This window comes from Hyla sarda, chromosome 5, assembly GCF_029499605.1.
Source record: "Hyla sarda isolate aHylSar1 chromosome 5, aHylSar1.hap1, whole genome shotgun sequence".
In the NCBI taxonomy this organism is placed as follows: Eukaryota; Metazoa; Chordata; class Amphibia; order Anura; family Hylidae; genus Hyla; species Hyla sarda.
In genome coordinates this window covers 322,034,271-322,054,133 of record NC_079193.1, presented here as the reverse complement: position 1 = coordinate 322,054,133, position 19,863 = coordinate 322,034,271, and the positions used below count along the sequence as shown (strand labels likewise).

Sequence of the window (19,863 nt, the reverse complement as noted above, 5' to 3'; positions counted from 1 at the left end):
AGAATTGGATTTTCAAGCTCAATACCGGAGTTCCATACGGACTTAATACGGAGTTTGAGATCTTCAGATTTCTGGAGGAATAATAAAAGAGACAAGTATATACTTACTGGTAATTAAAGCATTAAGAGACTGGCATTTGAAATAGCAGAGCATTCCAGCATACAGCCATCCCAGACGAAGGAGAGAGTGGCCCACATTTATCATTGTAGTGTAAGTGATGCATTTTTTTTACACCTTTTTATTTTGTGTGCTGATAATGTGTAGGAACACCAAATGTGTTAAATGGTCAAAGAGCATTTGATAAATTTTGTGCAGGTCACATTTTCTGAAATTTCTGTCTTCACATACACCAAAAAGCTACACCATGTCTGGGCTGGTGTAGTTTTAGAGACTTTTCAGTGGCTTTGCGCCTTTTTACTAGTTTTCACAAAAAGGCGCAGTTAATAAAACCCGTCCATATCATGTGTATTGCCAAAATCAGTGGATTGCAACTCAAAATCAGCAGAAATGTGTAAACAAATAGGCGCAAAAAAAGGCGCATAAAACCCTAATTGCTCCTTTTTTTGCCCCTTTTTAGACACAAAAAACAGTCTAAAGACAATGATAAATGTGGGCCAGTGTGTTTTTGAAATGCGTCGGAGGCTTTTTGACAAGCTCTTTTATCAGTGGGACCAGGTGCAGTCTCCCGTCCCTCTCCCAAGAAAATACCACCACCGGACTCTACAGCAAGTATTCCAGTAACAGAATTCAAGCCCAAAGGGATCAACATTCCGCATGGCAAACCGACGAAGGATTGTAGAATTAAAATCATGACAGAAGCTCACAGGTACCATTATTAGGTTCTTTCAAAGATATATCCAGACTGGAACTTTGAAGATTCTGCTGAATTGTGTGTACATACAGTCATGGTTGTAAATGTTTGCACCCCATGAAATTTTTCTAGAAAAGGAAGTATTTCTCACAGAAAAGGATTGCAGTAACACATGTTTTGCTATATACATGTTTATTCCCTTTGTGTGCATTGGAACCAAAAAAGGGAGGAAAAAAAGCAAATTGGACATAATCTCACACCAAACTCCAAAAATGGGCTGGCCAAAATTATTGGCACCCTTTAAAGATTCTTTCAAGCATGTGATGCTCCTTTAAACTCACCTTGGGCAAGTAACAGGTGTGGGCAATATAAAAATCACACCTGAAAGCAGATAAAAAGGAGAGAAGTTCACCCCATCTTTGTATGCCACACTAAGCATGGACAACAGAGAGAGGAGATGAGAACTGTCTGAGGACTTGAGAACCAAAATTGTGGACAAATATCAACAATCTCAAGGTTACAAGTCCATCTCCAGAGATCTAGATTTGCCTTTGTCCACAGTGCGTAACATTATCAAGAAGTTTGCAACCCATGGCACTGTAGATAATTTCCCTGGGCGTGGACAGAAAGGAAAAATGTATGAAAGGTGTCAATGCATGATAGTCCAGATGGTGGATAAGCAGCCCCAAACAAGTTCCAAAGATATTCAAGCTGTCCTGCAGGCTCAGGGAGCATCAGTGTCAGTGTGAACTATCTGTCGACATTTAAATTAAATGAAACGCTATGCCAGGAGACCCAGGAGGACCCCACTGCTGAAACAGAGACATAAAAAAGCAAGACTACATTTTGCCAAAATGAACTTGAGTAAGCCAAAATCCTTCTGGGAAAACGTCTTTTGGACAGATGGGACCAAGATAGAGCTTTTTGTTAAAGCACATCATTCTACTGTTTACCGAAAACAGAATGAGGCCAACAAAGAAAAGAACACAGTACCTACAGTGAAACATGGTTGAGGTTCAATGATGTTTTGGGGTTGTTTTGCTGCCTCTGGCATTGGATGCCTTGAATGTGTGCAAGGCATCATGAAATCTGAGGATTACCAACGGATTTTGGGTCGCACTGTACAGCCCAGTGTCAGAAAGCTGGGTTTGCATCTGAGATCTTGGGTCTTCCAGCAGGACATGACCCCAAACATACATGAAATAGCACCAGAAATGGATGGCAACAAAGTGCTGGAGAGTTCTGAAGTGGCAGCAATGAGTACAGATCTAAATCCCATTGAACACATGTGGAGAGATCTTAAAATTGCTGTTAGGAAAAGGCACCATCCAATAAGAGAGACCTGGAGCAGTTTGCAAAGGAAGAGGGGTCCAACATTCCGGCTGAGAGGTGTAAAAAGCTTATTGATATAGGAAGTGACTGATTTCAGTAATTTTTTCCAAAGGGTGTGCAACCAAATATGAAGTTATGGTTTGGTTTGGAGTTTGGTGTGACATTATGTCCAATTTGCTTTTTTTCCTCCATTTTTTGGTTTCATTCCAATAAACATGTGTATAGCAAAACATATGTTACTGCAATCCTTTTCTGTAAGAAATACTTAATTTTCTAGAAACATTTCAGGGGTGCCAACATTTACACCTTTTACACAGAGACTTCAGTGATACTCATATCAATATACAGGATTAGAGGTGTTCCTAGTACCTTCTCTATATTAGCCATCAACGATGAATAATATGGATCTAATACAAATAGGGTAGGATATTAACTCTTGAACTGTTTACAGAATATTTAGATGTCGGTTTTGTGTTATCATTTATAGAATATACCATTGTTTTTTTTCTAGATTTACTATTTTGCACTTTATCTACAAGAAACTACCTCAGGGCGAACTCCTATACAAGAGTAATATCGACACTCAAGCAATTTAGGTAGGTATCTCACACTACGGGATCTGTGTTTTGCACATATCTACAAATTTTAATTTCCTGCCCTTCTACTGTATTGCACCCATCCCGAACTACACCTACAATAAGGCCGTATTTTATACCGTTGTATGTTTGTCTTTTAAAAGTTGTTTGCTGCAAGGCTTATTTACACTAACCAATATGTATGAGAAAGAACAGATTTGTTAGTAGCCAGGCTTTGTGTGCCTTTATTTAATGGACAAAGCACCTGTGAATCCTACATTTCCACTATCATCTCCTTAATGGAAACTCTTAGCTCTAAGTCATTAACATAGAGGTTAACTTGCGTTTTCTCCCTGAACTGTGGATGTTTGCAGAATATGTTTAATAAAACAGTTTGACGGTACTGTAAAATTGTAAAACTGTTTGACTATTCGTTAGATTGTGTTTGTCTATAATTGTGACTATAACATTTAGACAAAATTTTATCAATGCAGTAAGTCTGGTAATTACAAAGTGTCAACTAACTTTTCCTTGCAATTGCTCTTGTAAAGCACAAAGAAATATAAATAATGTGATCTTTCTGCAGCCTCTTGTGCCCATTTAACATATTCAGGGGATCAAAGGGGCAGAGGGAACTAGACACTAATCATTTATTAGAAAGGGAAGGATCTTTCATTTTATAAGTTAAAGGAGTACTCCAGGATATAAAAACTTGACCGCAGGGATCCCCGACAATCTCCGGTATGGGTTCCTGCCTCTCCATTCAAATGGCGAGTGTTGACCCCTGCACAAAGCCGCAGCCAACATGCCCCCTCAATGTAGCTCAAGGGGAGAGCAGGAGATTGCAATGCTCAGGCTCTCCTATAGCCCTGCATTGAGTGTACGTGTCAGCTGCCGCTTTGTGCAGTGGTCGAACACACCCCATTCAGGAGGAGAGCCGGGGCCTCATAGGGGAGATTGCGGGGGTTCCCAGCTGCCAGACTCTCCAAGATCTGACACTTATTCCCTATGCTTAGGATATGGAATACATTTTTATATATTGGAGGTCTCCTTTAACCCCTTAAGGACCCATGACGTATGCAAACGTCATCACACTCTGGGTCTTTAGGACCCATGACGTATGCATACGTCATGGTCTTTTCCTGGTCTCCGCCGCTCACCCGGCAGAGATTGGAAGCGGATCCCTGCTGAAATCCTTCAGCAGAGATCCAGGGCAAACGCCAAGGGGGGCCATGTAGGCCCGCCCATGTCGGCGATCGCAGCAAATCGCTAGGAAAATACTGCGATCTGCGGCGATACTGGGCTGATCGGGTCTCTGGGACCCGACCGCCCGGTAATTTTGCATGATCCCGGCTGTCACAGACAGCCAGCACCATGCTAAAGTAAAGGAGCGAGGTGGCAAGCCTGCCACCTCCTCCTATCCCCTGCGATTCTTCGGTTAGCTAACCGACCAATCGCAGGGGGGGGGGGGGGCGGTTAATTTTTTTACACTAACTTGCTGGTGTTGCCCTATACTTTTCATTTTGACAAGAGGTAAAAGGGGAAAAAAGACCCCCAAAATTTCTAATGCAATTTCTCCCGACTACGGAGATACCCCATGTGTGGGCGCAAAGTGCTCTAGGGGCGCACAACAAGGCCCAGAAGGGAGAGTGCACCATGTACATTTGAGGTGATTTGCACAGGGGTGGCTGATTGTTACAGCGGTTTTGACAAACGCAAAAAAAAAAAAAAAAACCACATGTGACCCCATTTCGGAAACTACAACCCTCACGGAATGTAATGAGGGGTGCAGTGAGAGTTTACACCCCACAGATGTCTGACAGATCTTTGGAACAGTGGGCTGTGCAAATTAAAAATTTTGTACAGCCCACTGTTCCACAGATCTGACAGACACCAGTGGGGGGTAAATTCTCACTGTACCCCTTGTTACGTTCCTCAAGGGGTCTCGTTTCCAAAATGGTATGCCATGTGGGCGTTATTGGCACCATAGGGGCTTCCTAAATGCGACATGCCCCCCGAGCAAAAATTTGCTCTCAAAAAGCCAAATATGACTCCTTCTCTTCTGAGCATTGTAGTTCGCCCGTAGTGCGCTTCAGGTCAACTTATGGGGTACCTCCATACTCAGAAGAGATGGGGTTACAAATTTCGGGGGGTATTTTCTGCTATTAACCCTTGCAAAGATGTGAAATTTGGGGGGAAACACACATTTTAGTGAAAAAAAAAAAATTTTTTTTTACGTATGCAAAAGTTGTGAAACCCCTGTGGGGTATTAAGGCTCACTTTACTCCTTGCTACGTTCCTCAAGGGGTCTAGTTTCCAAAATGGTATGCCATGTGGGTATTTTTTGCTGTCCTGGCACCATAGGGGCTTCCTAAATGCGACATGCCCCCGAGCAAAATTTGCTCTCAAAAAGCCAAATATGACTCCTTCTCTTCTGAGCATTGTAGTTCACCCGTAGTGCACTTCAGGTCAATTTATGGGGTACCTCTATACTCAGAAGAGATGTAGTTACAAATTTTGGGGGGTATTTTCTGCTATTAACCCTTGCAAAAATGTGAAATTTGGGGGGAAACACACATTTTAGTGACATTTGTTTTACATATGCAAAAGTCGTGAAACACCTGTGGGGTATTAAGGCTCACTTTATTCCTTGTTACGTTCCTCAAGGGGTCTAGTTTCCAAAATGGTATGCCATGTGTTTTTTTTTCCTGTTCTGGCACCATAGGGGCTTCCAAAATGCAACATACCCCACAAAAACCATTTCAGAAAAACGTACCCTCCAAAATCCCCTTGTCGTTCCTTCACTTCTGAGCCCTCTACTGCGCCCGCCAAACACTTTACATAGACATATGAGGTATGTGCTTACATTTTCTCCTTGTACCCCTTGTAAAAATTCAAAAATTGGGTTTACAAGAACATGCGAGTGTAAAAAATTAAGATTGTGAATTTTCTCCTTCACTTTGCTGCTATTCCTGGGAAACACCTAAAGGGTTAAAATGCTGACTGAATGTCATTTTGAATACTTTGGGGGGTGCAGTTTTTATAATGGGGTAATTTGTTGGGTATTTCTAAGATGAAGACCCTTTAAATCCACTTCAAACCTGAACTGGTCCCTGAAAAATTGTGATTTCGTAAATTTTGTGGAAAATTACTGCTGAACTTTGAAGCCCTCTGGTGTCTTCCAAAAGTAAAAGCATGTACATTTTATGATGCAAACATAAAGTGGACATATTGTATATGTGAATTAAAAAAAATTATTTGGAATATCGATTTTCCTTACAAGCAGAGAGCTTCAAAGTTAGAAAAATGCAAAATTTTCTAATTTTTCATCAAATTTTGGGATTTTTCACCAAGAAAGGATGCAAGTTACCAAAAAATTTTACCACTATGTTAAAGTAGAATATGTCACAAAAAAACAATCTTGAAATCAGAATGATAACTAAAAGCATTCCAGAGTTATTAATGTTTAAAATGACAGTGGTCAGATGTGCAAAAAATGGCCGGGTCCTAAGGTGTAAAATGGCTGGGTCCTTAAGGGGTTAAACGTTTCTCTGTTGGCAGCATTGGTCAAATGTTTTTTGCAGGGAACAATGTAAATAATAGAAATTTTCTAAAATCATGATTGATTTGTATGTGATATGCTCTGCATTTTAAATCTTTCTAATAATTGTCATATAAACATGAGAAATGTTTTTAACTACACATTAAAATCACCCTCAGCTTTTTCATAGACATGTTCTTCCTTTATCCTGTATGGAAATATTGTAATGGTGGTAACTTGTAACAAACTAAGGGTATGTCATTTCTTTTCAGGCAGAGCAGTCAGTCATTTATCTCCTCTCCTCTTTCATCTGCTCCGGCCCCAGCTTACCATTCTTTTTAGTGAAATGCACTCACATGTCTTTCCTTTAATCTCCCTCTCAGTTGCCCTCAGCTTGGTTCAGTATTTTTTTTTCTTGTCCTCTACATGTGTTCACCTACAGAAATGCTTTAGCTGCGGTTTTAGCCTTAGATATTGAAAAGGCTTTCAACCGTCTTTCCTGGGATTATTTGTTCCCAGTGCTGAGCATTATGAGATTTGATGGTCTTTTTGTCTCTACATTGAGAGTAGAGATGAGCGAACTTTTCAAAAATTCAATTCGGCCGATTTGCTGAATTCTTCAAAAAAACGTGTTTAGATACGAATTTATTTGCGGCAAATCTATATTAGAGCCTCAATAGGAGTATAGAACACTTTGCTGTGTTCTAACATGCATATGGAGTGTGCTGGGGTATTGAAATAATACTGTTATTCACAATAACATGCAGATTACCGGCATCGCTTTTAGAATCACTGCCGAAGAGCAGCACAATGACAGAGCCTGGAGGTGGCATTAGTATGAGGAGACCATATACCGTATTTATCGGCGTATAACACGCAATTTTTAGGCTAAAATTTTTAGCCTATAGTCTACCTGCGTGTTATACGCCGACAAGCCGCTGCAGTTCAATGATTTAAAGCGGGCGCTTTAAATCAATGAACTGCAGCGGCTTTGCAGGTGCAGAGACCTGCCGTCGCTGCCGGCTTCTCTGCCCCTGCCTGTCCTGGGGTCTAGAGCCCTGCTGCTGGCCCTTCTCTCCCCCTGGCTATCGGTGCCGCTGCCCGTTCTCTCCCCCTGGCTATTGGTGCACACCGGAGGCCTGAAGCAGCACGGACCCGACCCCGGCAACAGGTAATTATACAAGCGGGGATGGGGGAGGCAACGGGGCAGCGGCGCCGGCAATGGGTGCCGTTGTCCCTTCTCTCCACCTGGCTATCGGCGCCGCTGCCCCATTGCTGGCGCTGCTTCTCTCCTCCTGGCTATCGGCACCGGCAATGTGGCGCCGGCACCGATAGTCAGGGGGAGAGAACGGGCAGCAGTTCAGATAGCCAGCAGGAGAGAAGCGGCGGCAGAAGGGCTCTAGACCCCAGGAAAGGCAGGGGGAGAGAAGTGGGCAGCGACGGCCTCTTTCTCCCTGCCTTTCCTGGGGGTGTATCGGGGTATATGCATGCACACACACGCACCCTCATTTTACCAAGGATATTTGGGTAAAAAACTTTTTTAACCCAAATATCCTTGGTAAAATGAGAGTGCGTGTTATAGGCCGGTGCGTGGTATACCCCGATAAATATGGTAGTTGCTGAATGACACAGCGTGGAGGTTTTGGCAGCATGAGGAGACCAGATAGTGGCTGAATGACACAGCTTGGATGAGGTTGAAGCATGAGGAGACCATATGGTGGCTGAATGACACAGCGTGGAAGTGTTGGTAGCATGAGGAGACCATATAGTGGCTGAATGACACAGTGTGGAGGTGTTGGCAGCATGAGGACACCATATAGTGGCTGAATGACATAGCTTGGATGAGGCTTAAGCATGAGGACACCGTTTAGTTGCTGAATCACACAGCGTGGAGGTGTTGGCAGCATGAGGAGACCATATAGTGGCTGAATGACACAGCTTGGATGAGACTGAAGCATGAGGACACCATATAGTGGCTGAATGACACAGCCAGGAGTTGGTAGCAGCATGAGTAGACACTAGGCCTTTACAATCTCTAAGATTAAAAGATGAATTCAGAAATGTAATCCAAAGATTTTGGATAGCTGGTGCTACCTACCATAACAACATTTTTATTCCTAGACTCAGGCCCAGCAGCAGTATCAGTAAACCATATATTGCCTGATTGATATAGCCTGGAGTTGTCTAAAGCATGAGGAGACCCCAGGGCTTCACAATCCCATAGAAAAAACAGAAGAATTTTTGAAATTTAAAATTAAGATTTTGGATAGCTAGTGCTACCTACCATAACAAAATTTGTAATCCCTCACCCAGGCCCAGCAGCAGTATCAGTAAACCATATATTTCCTGAATGGCACAGCCTGGAGTTGGCAGAAGCATGAGGAGACTATTGAAATGTATGATTTTTTAATTTAAATTTAATATTTTGAAATTTAGATTAAGGATTTTGAAATTGAACTTTGAACTCCCAAATTTTAGTGTCCCGGGCCCGGTGTGTGGATACAAAGGGCCAAATCTTACAAGGAGTCACATGTCACATGGAAGCACAATGACAGAGCCTGGAATAGGCATCAGCATGAGTTTACAAGAGGGTTTCAAAACCTCTAACATTAAAATGTTAATGTTGAAATCTGTATACAAGATGTATGTTAGCTAGAGTTAACCTCAAAAAATTTTAGGCACAGGCCCTGCAGCATCACTAAACCATGTAGTTGCTGAAACACGCAGCCTGGAGCAGGCAGCAGGATGCATACAAAAGAGGGCTTCATAACCCCTAACATTAAAAGATAAATGTTTAAATTGTTTAAATCAATTGAGCATGTATGTTTGCTAGTGCTAAGATTAAAAAAATTGTAATATCCAAGACAGTCCCAGCAGCATCAGAAAACAATATATTGGCTGAATGACACAGCCTGGAGGTGGGCAAAACATAAGAGCCCACATAGTGTCTGAATGGCACAGCCTGGAGTTGGCCAAAGCATGAGGAAACCATATAGTGGCTGAATGGCACAGCCTGGAGTTGGCAGAAGCATAAGGAGACAAAATAGTGGCTGAATGAAACAGCCCGGAGGTGGCAGCAGCAGCATCAGGAGTCCTGAAAGTGACCCGGTGACAGAGTGGTGTGGTCCTGCTCCATGTCTACCTGCTGATGAGTTGCTTCACTATGCGGGTGAAGAAAGCTACTCATCAGCGACTGTAGACTCAGGCTGCTGCTGATGGAGCTGGTACTGCTCCTGCCACCGCACGCCTCCCCAGAAGCCAAGGCAGTGGAAGGTGAGCGCAGAGGGCCCCCTGAGTAAGACCTCCTAGTGGATGGACGATGGTGCAGATAGGCATCAGCAAACTGGCAACATAGGATCTATCTGTAGTAGGTAAGTTTGTCTTCCCTCTCAGTGGGTGTAAAAAAGGCACCCATTTTGTGCCGGTAGCGAGGGTCCAATAAGGTGGAGACCCAGAAGTCCTCCCGCTGCCAAATGGTGACAATTCGGCTGTCACTACGCAAGCAAGTGAGCATGCATCGTGCCATTTTTGCAAGTGACTCGGAAGGATTCCCTGCCTCCATCTCCACTGCATACTGCCACGGTGTGTCTGGGTCCTCTGTCTCAACTTCCTCATAACCCTCTAGCTCCTCTAGTTGATCATGCTCCTCCTCTCCTGTGAGATGACTAGAAACACCGCCCATCTCATCAAACCTAAACTGTGCTCCACTGTGCCCCTCATCCTCCTCCTCCTCCAGTTCAGCCCCCACAGGTATCATGTGGCCGTGAGATGTAGGCGAAACATCTCCATTGCCCTGACCAGCCATCGTTTCCAACACTTGTTGTAGGATATGAAGCAGTGGAATGATGTCATTCATCCCATAATCCTGGCAACTTACATATAATGTGGCTTCCTCAAAGGGCCTTAGCGAACGGCAGGTTTCTGAGCTGCCACTGGTTCACATTGAAGTTACACACGAGATTACCCCTATCTGCTTGGATCATCAAGTAATCTGTGAGGGCTTTTCTCTGTTTGTACAGTCGGTCCAACATATGCAGGGTGAAATTCCATTGTGTGGCAATGTCACAAATCAGACTTTGTGGTCATGGCTCGAAAGGCCGTAAGAGCAATATACGAGAAAGGAGAACAAGAGTACTTACCGTCCTGAGCCTTGGAACCCCGGGAGACCTAGTACAAAATTATGAAATACAAACAGCGGATGAGGTGTGCCCAATAACCGCGACCATGGGCATGCCTATAGAGGGCATGCCCTTGTATGGATTGAGACAGAAAAGGGGAGGGTTGGGTGGGTGACGCCCACGAGTCATACGCCCCTACCTGTGGGAGAGGGGAGGTTATATACCCCACGCCACTCCCACAAATGCAGCCAATTAGGCTTTTTACTTGTTGTCATGGCTCGAAAGGCCGTAAGAGCAATATACGAGAAAGGAGAACAAGAGTACTTACCGTCCTGAGCCTTGGAACCCCGGGAGACCTAGTACAAAATTATGAAATACAAACAGCGGATGAGGTGTGCCCAGTAACCGCGACCGTGGGCACACCTATAGAGGGCAAAGAGTCAAGAGTAGGATGTAACTCTATTTTATTTGTATCACAACGCCAAAACTTTAAACACATTAGCCATTTTGGTAGAGGGATCCGGAATGTCAAAACAGCTGGAGTTCCAGCGGCCTAACTTCTTAATGATGTGAGCTGGGACATCATGTTTGGAGGCTGCGGAGGCCGCCCCGATCCTGAATGAGTGTCCTGAGATGACAGCGGAATCATGACCTAGCATAGTGACTAGGGAGCGGACGTATTTGATGAACTGGGAGGAAGACAGAGCATGCCCAGCCACCGGGAGGAGCGGACTGTCCGCTGCTTGCCCGGACAGCATTGAAGGGAGGTCGGTGAGAGACAAAACTGGGCACCACTGATGTGAGGTAGGGAAATATCTGATAGATGCTCCCCATCTGCAGGTTTTGGTGGATGGTAGGGTGAAGGTGAAACCTAGCCTGTCGGCCGATAGTTGGCTCAGGGTTGGCCCGGGTGCTCTGTAGCCAGTGCGCTTGAACTCCCCCGGTCTAAGGAAACCGTAAAAAGCAAGGTGTATGGCAGCTTTGACGACCGTGCTGAGGTGAAAACCAAAAGGGTGCGTGTCCAGTAAGGAAGACATAGCCCGGAAAAGATCCCCCGTGACCGGTGCGCGAGAAAGAGATTTGGGGTGCGACAAGACTGAAATACCTTTGAGTGCTGCTTTGATCGGATGAGCAGAGAGTAGAGAAGAGGCGTGAGGGTGCGAGAGCGACCTGTGGTGTTGAAGACCTGTTAAGTGAAGTTTGACGGTGTTCTGAGATAAGTGTAAAGAAGAATGGCAAAAACCAACAAAAGCTAGGGCAGAGTGTAAAGTGATTGTGGGGGAAAGCCCTAAGCCATGCATGAAGGAGGTGAAAACCGCCAAGGCGGCATCATAAGCCCGGATCGTGCTGGGAGCTAAAGACTTCCTGATTAGAGTGTTGGCTATGGAGACGTATCTGGCTAGTCCGTCAGCAGATGTTGGAACGGAGGCACCGGGACTCCGACCCGGTCTGCGTCTGGTTGCACCTGAAAAAACACACTGAATTTAGCCCGAGAGAGTGCATCAGCCGCCAAGTTCTTCCTACCTTCTATGTGTTCCACCAAAAAATGGAAATTGTGCTGGAGAGACAATAAAACGAACCTCCTGACAAAGCGCATTATGTGGGGAGATCTAGAGCGTCCTTTGTTGAGAATGTCGACTGTAGCGGAATTGTCACACAAAAATCGAACTGTGGAGTTGGCCCAGGAACTTCCCCAGACAGCAGCGGCGGCTACAATGGGGAATGTTTCAAACAGGGCTGAAGTTACTCTAAAGTCAGGAATGTTGAGGATCTCAGCTGGCCAGGGGCCGGCTAACCATTTGTTCCCGAGAATGGCTGCGAAGCCAACCGCTGAGGGATCGGACACTATTGTAGGGGACCCGTCTGATAAGGGGGGGACGAAGAAGGAGACACCGTTCCAGGTCTCCAGGAAGTGATCCCACATGAGTAGGTCAGCCATCGCCTCGTTGTTGATATGAATAACGTGCCTTTGACCCGACACTGAGGGGAGAAGGTCCAAAAGTCTGGATATGAAGGCTCTCCCCTGAGGGATGATCCTCATAGCGAAAGCCATCATGCCCAGGAGGCTCTGGAGTTCGACCCTGGTCACTGTGCCACTCCTGGATAGGTTGTGTATCATCTCCCGGGTTCTGGCTAGTTTCTCCTGGGGAAGCCTAGCCTGCATGCTCACCGTGTCTAGGATGATGCCTAAGAACACCAGCTGCCTGACGGGGCCCTCCGTCTTGTGCGGTGCCACTGGGACCCCGATTTCTTTGAACAGAGACAGTAGTGAAGTGAGGTCGAGAGGAGAGAGACTGGGACATTCGAGTAGTAAGAAGTCATCCAGATAGTGTATGACGTGCTGGCAGTTGGCCACGTTCTGGAGTGCCCAATGCAGTGCTGTGGCTAGCTGGTCAAAGAGCCAGGGGCTGCTCTTTGCCCCGAACGTGAGCTTGACTGCAGTTACGTCAGTTATGTCCGCCTTGGACAACCAAGTGTTCCTCCCTAACTGTAGGATGATCTGTATGGCTCGGTCAATAGCATATTTCATGGAGAACTCGTCGGAGGGGATTAAAGCATTGATGCTGGGAATGACGGAGGAATAAGGCGCTGAGAGATCATAAATTAATCTTCTTTTATTCGAATATTTGCCTGTGGCAAGCCCCAGAGGGCTGACTCTCCAACATGAAAAGGGGGGCACCTCAAAAGGACCTATCATGAAACCTTTAGCCAGTTCCAGCTGGATTAACCCGGACACGATCTCTGGCTCGGAAAGGGCTGATGACAGGTTGCCACATTCATACGTGCATTGCGGCAAAGCCACCAACCCTGTGTGGAACCCGTCGCAGAAGCCCGCCACCAGCCATCTCACCCAGTCGGGCTCAGGATGACTAGCTAGGACCCGGGCGAGGACCTGGACCTGTACCACGCCTAGTCATGCCTGAGGGCCCTTCTGGGAGCAGATAGAGCAGGGGTGAGCCCTGAAACAAATGAAACACACATGAAGTAGTCTGCAATTGCTGTACGTGCAGGAGGAAAGATTGAAGTTGTTACAAATCTGGGTCTTGCCCAGGTACCTCACTGGTCTACCGAGCCTATCTAAAGCAGCCACGTTCCTAGGAGCTGGAGGGGTGAAGGTGTTCAGGCTCCTACTAGTGCTGGGTTCCCCTAGGTTGCTGACCTGCGGGCACCAGCTGGAAGAATGCGTGGTCACCCCGCACGCGGTGCAGGAGGGGGCTTTCAGACCAGCGAAATGTTCGCAGTATAACTCTGTGTCTATGGTCCCCCAGTTGGTGACGTAGCCGAACTGAGCGTATGCGGCTGCTGCCTTGGCTGCAAAAGATTTGTGGTACTCGTAAAACGTGGTACCCCCGTATATGTGTTCCATCTGCACCACCCTATGTAAATACAGATCCAACTCCTCCCTGCGGCCAGGGCTGACTGAACAGAGTACATCCCTGAAAAGCCCAAATGCAAGCACAAACTCAGTGACACTTAACTTCCTGCTGAGCCTAGCGTCCTTGCTTTTGAACGTGACCGCTAGCTCCCCGCAGGCAACGGTTCTGGTATCATGCAAGTCCGTGGTGGCAATTAGCAGAGAGGCGAGGTTGACCTCTTTTCAATCAAGAATGTCCTTTTTTATGGCTGCCGGGATGAAATGTGCAGGCGTGATGATCGGTGGAGGATATGGCATACCTGAAGGCGTGGCCTGAGAGGTAGAAACCGTGGGTGACGCTGCGGCCGGGACTGCGAGAGTTCCATTAGGTCTAGCCTAGCCTTGAAGCCTGACACCGTCGTAAGCACTTCAGTCATCATCGTATGAAGCTGAGACAAGGAGGCGCTTGAAACTTGGTCCTGCGCAGTTACCTGACTTCCCCGGGGGGCTTGGTCAGCATTCAGCAAGTTGAATAACTCGCCCTTCCTAGCTGAGGCCGGAAAGGGGACACCCCTCCTTCTCAACTCTTCCATTAGCCTGGGGATGGTCCAAGACCTGTAGGAGGGCAAGCTACCCTGGTCCGAGGCCCTGGCGGGAGTCTCAGGAACCAAGAGTGCCTCCTCGATATCCGCTGGCTGAGACATGATGCTGGCAACCTGTCCGGGCCATAGAAGGGTGCCGGCAGAGAGAATAAGAGGAGAGAGAGAACAATCAAAATGACTAGTGAAAAATACCCTCCCTATATGTATATATATATATATATTTTTTTTTTATTTTTATTTTTTTTTCACTACCGCAGTTCTCCTGACTACAGGAGGGAACTGACCTGCTGAATTTCCTGAAATGCTTCTGACACCAGGAGTACTGACCGCACAGCAACGGCTTCCAGCTGTGGATATTGTGGAAAGATTAATTGCACTAGAATGTGAATGACCGAAGGGTGTGATGGAGGAAGGTGTGATAGTGAACTGAGGCTATGTGTATGCTGTTGCGCTGAAGAAGAGTCAGAACAGCATACGCAGAGGACCCCACTGAAGATGAGTCAGATACAGGTGATCCTCTGCCTATGAGTGGTGTCGAGTTGTTCTGAAGAAGAGTTAGAAACAACCATGTCATCAAGCCCCAACTGAAGTTGAGTCAGGCTGGGGCCGATTGACGTGAGTGTGGTGATGCACGTGGCTCTGAAGGCGTGTCAGTAGCAGCGTCCTGAACGGTGGCGGGAGTGCCCGTGACTGCGTAAATGTACGAGATGAGCATGGAGTGATAGATGGAGGGAGAACATACAGTTTCCCTCCCAATTATGAATTCTGGTAAGTACCTCAACTGAAAGCTGTACGAGATGTTTCGGGAACACGGACACAATCCGACCACCTGGCACCCTGTGGACCAAGCAAACGTGATGAGGCAGGAAGCAATCTGACTGACAGTAACTGCCAACACTGATGAGCAACTGGCCGTCATGCTACATACATTGTATACAGTGACATCATGCAACAAGTTCAGTGCAGTAGTGGTGACAACCTGCTCACAACCCTGCTCCCTTGAAACCCCCTCCCCCTCCCTCTGGCAACCAGGACCGGCTGGGCCCTGCGTCTCCCGCCATGTGACCACCTTAGCATGCGAACAAGACAAGGGGGGGGCAGTGGTGGGAAGGGGCTGTTGTCACCTGAGAGAATCCAGCAAGATCAGGAGGTCTTGCGTGCCCTGGAGGGTAGCTGCGGCTGCCGTGCGTGAGGCTCCAACGAAAACTTCCCCCCACCCCCAGCCGAGCGGCGAAGGGGAGCGGGACTGTGTGGTGGATCCCGAGAAACCATCCCTCTGGCCGGGGCAGTTGGAGGGAGGCCGTCAGAGGCAGCGCCCTCAGGATTAGCCACAGCAGCGCCGCGGCGCCGGACGATGACGTCACTCCCCTCCGGACCGGAAGCCCCGCCCAGCCAGCGCACGAGGCAGAAGCCGGCTGGGAAGCGGGGCACCAGACCCGGACGGAGCGACGGGACCGCCGGAGCGATGGCGGCGTGGCTGAATCGGGGAGGTCCCCCACCCACACCCAGAACGTAGCACCGGGAGAGAATGCCGGAGTGCAGGGCCCGACAACCTGGTCCCCCCCCCCGGCCGGCCGAGCACCGTTAACGGCCGACAGGAGAGGACGGGCCGCGCGACCCGCAGGAGCGGCGTTCCCCCGTCCGGGCAACGAGCAGGTAACAGGTGGGAAACCGGGACAGGGGGCCTGGGGCTGCGGCAGGACTGATACTCACCGACCTGGGCAGCAACACGAAAATAACTGCAAATCCAACTGCAACGACTAGCACCTCCGCCCTAACACGGTATTCTGCAAGAGAGATACCGCCCACGAGTCATACGCCCCTACCTGTGGGAGAGGGGAGGTTATATACCCCACGCCACTCCCACAAATGCAGCCAATTAGACTTTTTACATGTTGAGGGATACCATTCTGACCATGCAGCTCAAGGAGGGTGTGCTTTGCGGTGTACGAGTGGCTGAAGTGCATGCAAATTTCCTTCCCATTCTTAGGATGTCTTGCAAATGGGGGGGAACACTTAAGGAACTGCTTGACAACCAGATTTAACACGTGTGCCATGCAGGGCGCATGGGTCACCCTTCCTTGTTGCAGTGCGGCCAAGATGTTCTTCCCTTTGTCGGTCACCATGGTTCCCATTTCCAGTTTTCGTGGAGTAAGACATGCTCCGATTTCTTTATGAATGACACTTAGCAGTTCATCCCCTGTGTGACTCTTTTTGCCTTGCTGGTTTGGGGCGGCTCCTTTTTTTTTTGTTTGTTCCGCCCTTTACCCACCCTACTATTTTCCTGTGCCAGCCCCCTTATACACAGCACACTAATATAATCAGCCCTGGTTGGGATACACTGGCATACACACACAAAAGGGACTACATCTCCCAGCATGTGTCATTCAGGGGTCTTCAGTCTGTGGTATAACACCAGCATGCTGCCTCTGTAGTCTCCTGGGGGTTGTAGTTCACTACACCTCTATAGGGCATACACCAGTGTTTCCCAACCAGGGTGCCTCCAGGTGTTGCAAAACTACCAGCATGCCCGGACAGCCAAAAGCCAAAAGTTTTGATACAGCTGAAGACACCCTGGTTGGGAAACAATGCACTTTGCTTATAATTTACTGAATAGGCTAGGCCAGTGTTTCCCAATCAGTGTGCCTCCGGCTGTTGCAAAACTACAACTCCCAGCATGCCTAAAGGCTGTCATGGCATGCTGGGAGTTGTAGTTTTACAACAGCTGGAGGCACGGTGGTTTGGAAACACTGGTGTAACATGATGTGTATGCTGAATAGGCTAGGACAGTGTTTCCCAACCAGTGTGCCTCCAGCTGGTGCAAAACTACAATTCCCAGCATGCCCAAAGTCTGTCCTGGCATGATGAGTTGTACTTTTGCAACAGTTGGAGGCATACTGGTTTGTAAACACTAGCATACACCCATAACAGGGACTACAACTTCCAGCATGTGTCATTCAGGAGTCCCCCCCCCCCCCTTCACACATAGAAATCATCCCCAGTCCAAGATTTATTCCCCTGAAGTCTATACATCCCCAGCCCGTGCACTTTGTTATCCTCCCCTTCAGATAACTCTCTTATCTTCTCTGTCTTCTTTCAGTGCAGACCTGCCTCAGAAGACAGTGCAGGGGGAGGGGAGATGAGGAGCTGTGTACGTCCTCTCTCTCCCCCTGCTCTGGCTTCTTTCTCTCATGCAGACCTGCGTCCTCCGAGAGGGGGAGATTGGGGGGCGTGGCTTCTCTCTCTCATGCAGACCTGCGTCCTCCGGGCTCTGAAAGAACAGAGAAAAAAAAACCATGACATGTTGTCCACAGCCTAATCCTAACATGTGGACGACAGTAAGAGATCCAACACAGAACTAAAGAACTCTCTGGCCCACAAACAGGTAAGAAAAAAAAGATACATGCTACACAAACATATAATGCATGCCAATTGCAAAAAACATGAATATTAAAGTAATATGCAATATAGCCAAAAATCTTAACCACAGGAGTAACCCTTTAACTTTAGGCTATAATTATTATCCTTCTAAATCTCAAGATTGGGTCACTTCCCCAGAAGCTAATCTGTACACCCTTGTTGCCCTGGGCGATCACTGTGCGGTGGATGCCCGAGATGGATAAAGGGTTAACAGAACAGTCTGCATTTCCTGCAGTTTGCCTGTGAGCCCAGGTGCTAGAAGACCAGCGGATTGCCTTGAACCCTTTGCCCTGCACAGAGATGGCTGCGGAAAATCACAGAGCTTCAGAGCGCCTGCGCAGGCCGGAGCGTGTGCGCAGCCTAGCAACTAGCCGACCTTGGCCCAGCACTGATGCCACTTCCGGTCTCTGCACTGAGCACCACGAGGATCGGCCTCTCGGATTCTGAAGCACATGGACTTTGTTTACAAGCCGTTCATATGCCGGCTCGGTGAGTGCCCGTGTTCCCACCCATGTAATCAAGACATATCACGTTGACATGGACACTGTATTTTATGATTTCAATATTGTAATGTATATGATATGTCTCACTAAGATCGCACCATGCATCCATATAGGGGATGACTTATTGTTTACTGTGAGCACTGGTCACTTTATTTAGCACTTATAATCATGTTTTTTGTCTAATTATTGTATGATGATGTCACTAATTGATGGACCCTGCATGGCCATATATACCCTGCTGCCATCAATGGCTGGGACCCGCTGCTAATACAGGACATCACTGATCGCGGGGATGCCCTGTATTAACCCTTCAAACACGGCGATCAAAGCTGACTGCCGCATCTGAAGCGAAAATAACACTAACCCGGCTGCTCAGTCGGGCTGTTCGGGACCGCCGCGGTGAAATTGCGGCGTCCCGAACAGCTTACAGGACACCGGGAGGGACCTTACCTGCCTCCTCGGTGTCTTCTCCGTGCCGGGATCCCCTGCGCTCTCCTTCGACGTCATCACGTCGTCTCGCACGCCGTCATCCAATAGGAGCGGCGCGCTTAGCAACGTGATGACGGCGGCGGAGAGCGTGGATCCTGGGGAAGAAGAAGTCGGGAGCGTCGGGGACACCACGGGGACACAGCGACAGTGATGGAGCGACATCCAGGGCAGCGGTGAGGGGTCCGGAGCGGCGGGGACACGTGAGTACTACCTCCTATACCAGTGGTCTTCAACCAGCGGACCTCCAGATGTTACAAAACTACAACTCCCAGCATGCTCGGACAGCCAACGGCTGTCCGGGCATGCTGGGAGTTGTAGTTTTGCAACATCTGGAGGTCCGCAGGTTGAAGACAACTGTTGGGTTCAGAATCTTTATATTTTTTGATTTTGCACCTATAAATTGGGTGCGTCTTATATGTTGGTGCTTCCTATAGGGCGAAAAATATGGTACCTGCATGTTTGAACAAATCATTGCTTGATCATGGCTGTGTGAGCCAGCCGAAACATCACCATCACTACATTTTGCACCTTATGTGAGTACTGCTGCCTCTTAATTTTCTACATAAATAACACCACTACCGGACAGTAAAAAAATCAAAAAAGGCAAATTCTTTCGAGTTATTCAAAAAATAAATTTGTCCTGCCGAAAAATACCTGTATATATCCGGAAAGTCTATTCCTCCATTCTCTTTCCTTTGATAAAAATAATCCAGTTTGATTCTCATTCTCTTTCTACCCCAAATCAGTGCATCAAAAATAACATAAGATAAAAAAAAATAATATTTTGTTATTTGATTATTCTTCCCCAATTTTTCCAAAAACAACAGTTGTTTTCAATTTGACTTGAATTCTCCTATTACTTCAGCAACGCACCAAAAAGAAATCATGAAGCCATAAATGAGAAAAATGACAATACAGCTGCTACTGTGTATCGGTCTGTAAAAGTCATTTAATTTCACACTGTTTTCAGTACTTCCAATCCAATTAGATAGATGCTGCTCAAAGCATTTCTAGGTAGAATTCTCCGTCCTCTCCAGCAGTAAATTAAAAATAAATCTGTTATGTTTCACTAACCATAACACTTTCATAGGACCAGTTGGAAACAATGGTCAATAAA

The 19,863-nt window shown here is 47.1% G+C and overlaps 1 protein-coding gene across 1 annotated transcript in view; it reads left to right on the top strand.

Moving 5' to 3' along the window:
* Positions 1-2,721: 2,721 nt before the first annotated feature.
* The window catches only part of CNGB3 (cyclic nucleotide gated channel subunit beta 3), a 385,692-nt gene continuing 368,550 nt past the window's right edge, over positions 2,722-19,863 (top strand). Inside the window, exon 1 of the mRNA XM_056522294.1 lies at positions 2,722-2,739. The gene's annotated coding sequence lies outside the window, so the exon portion shown is untranslated. The remainder of the gene's footprint in view (positions 2,740-19,863) is intronic.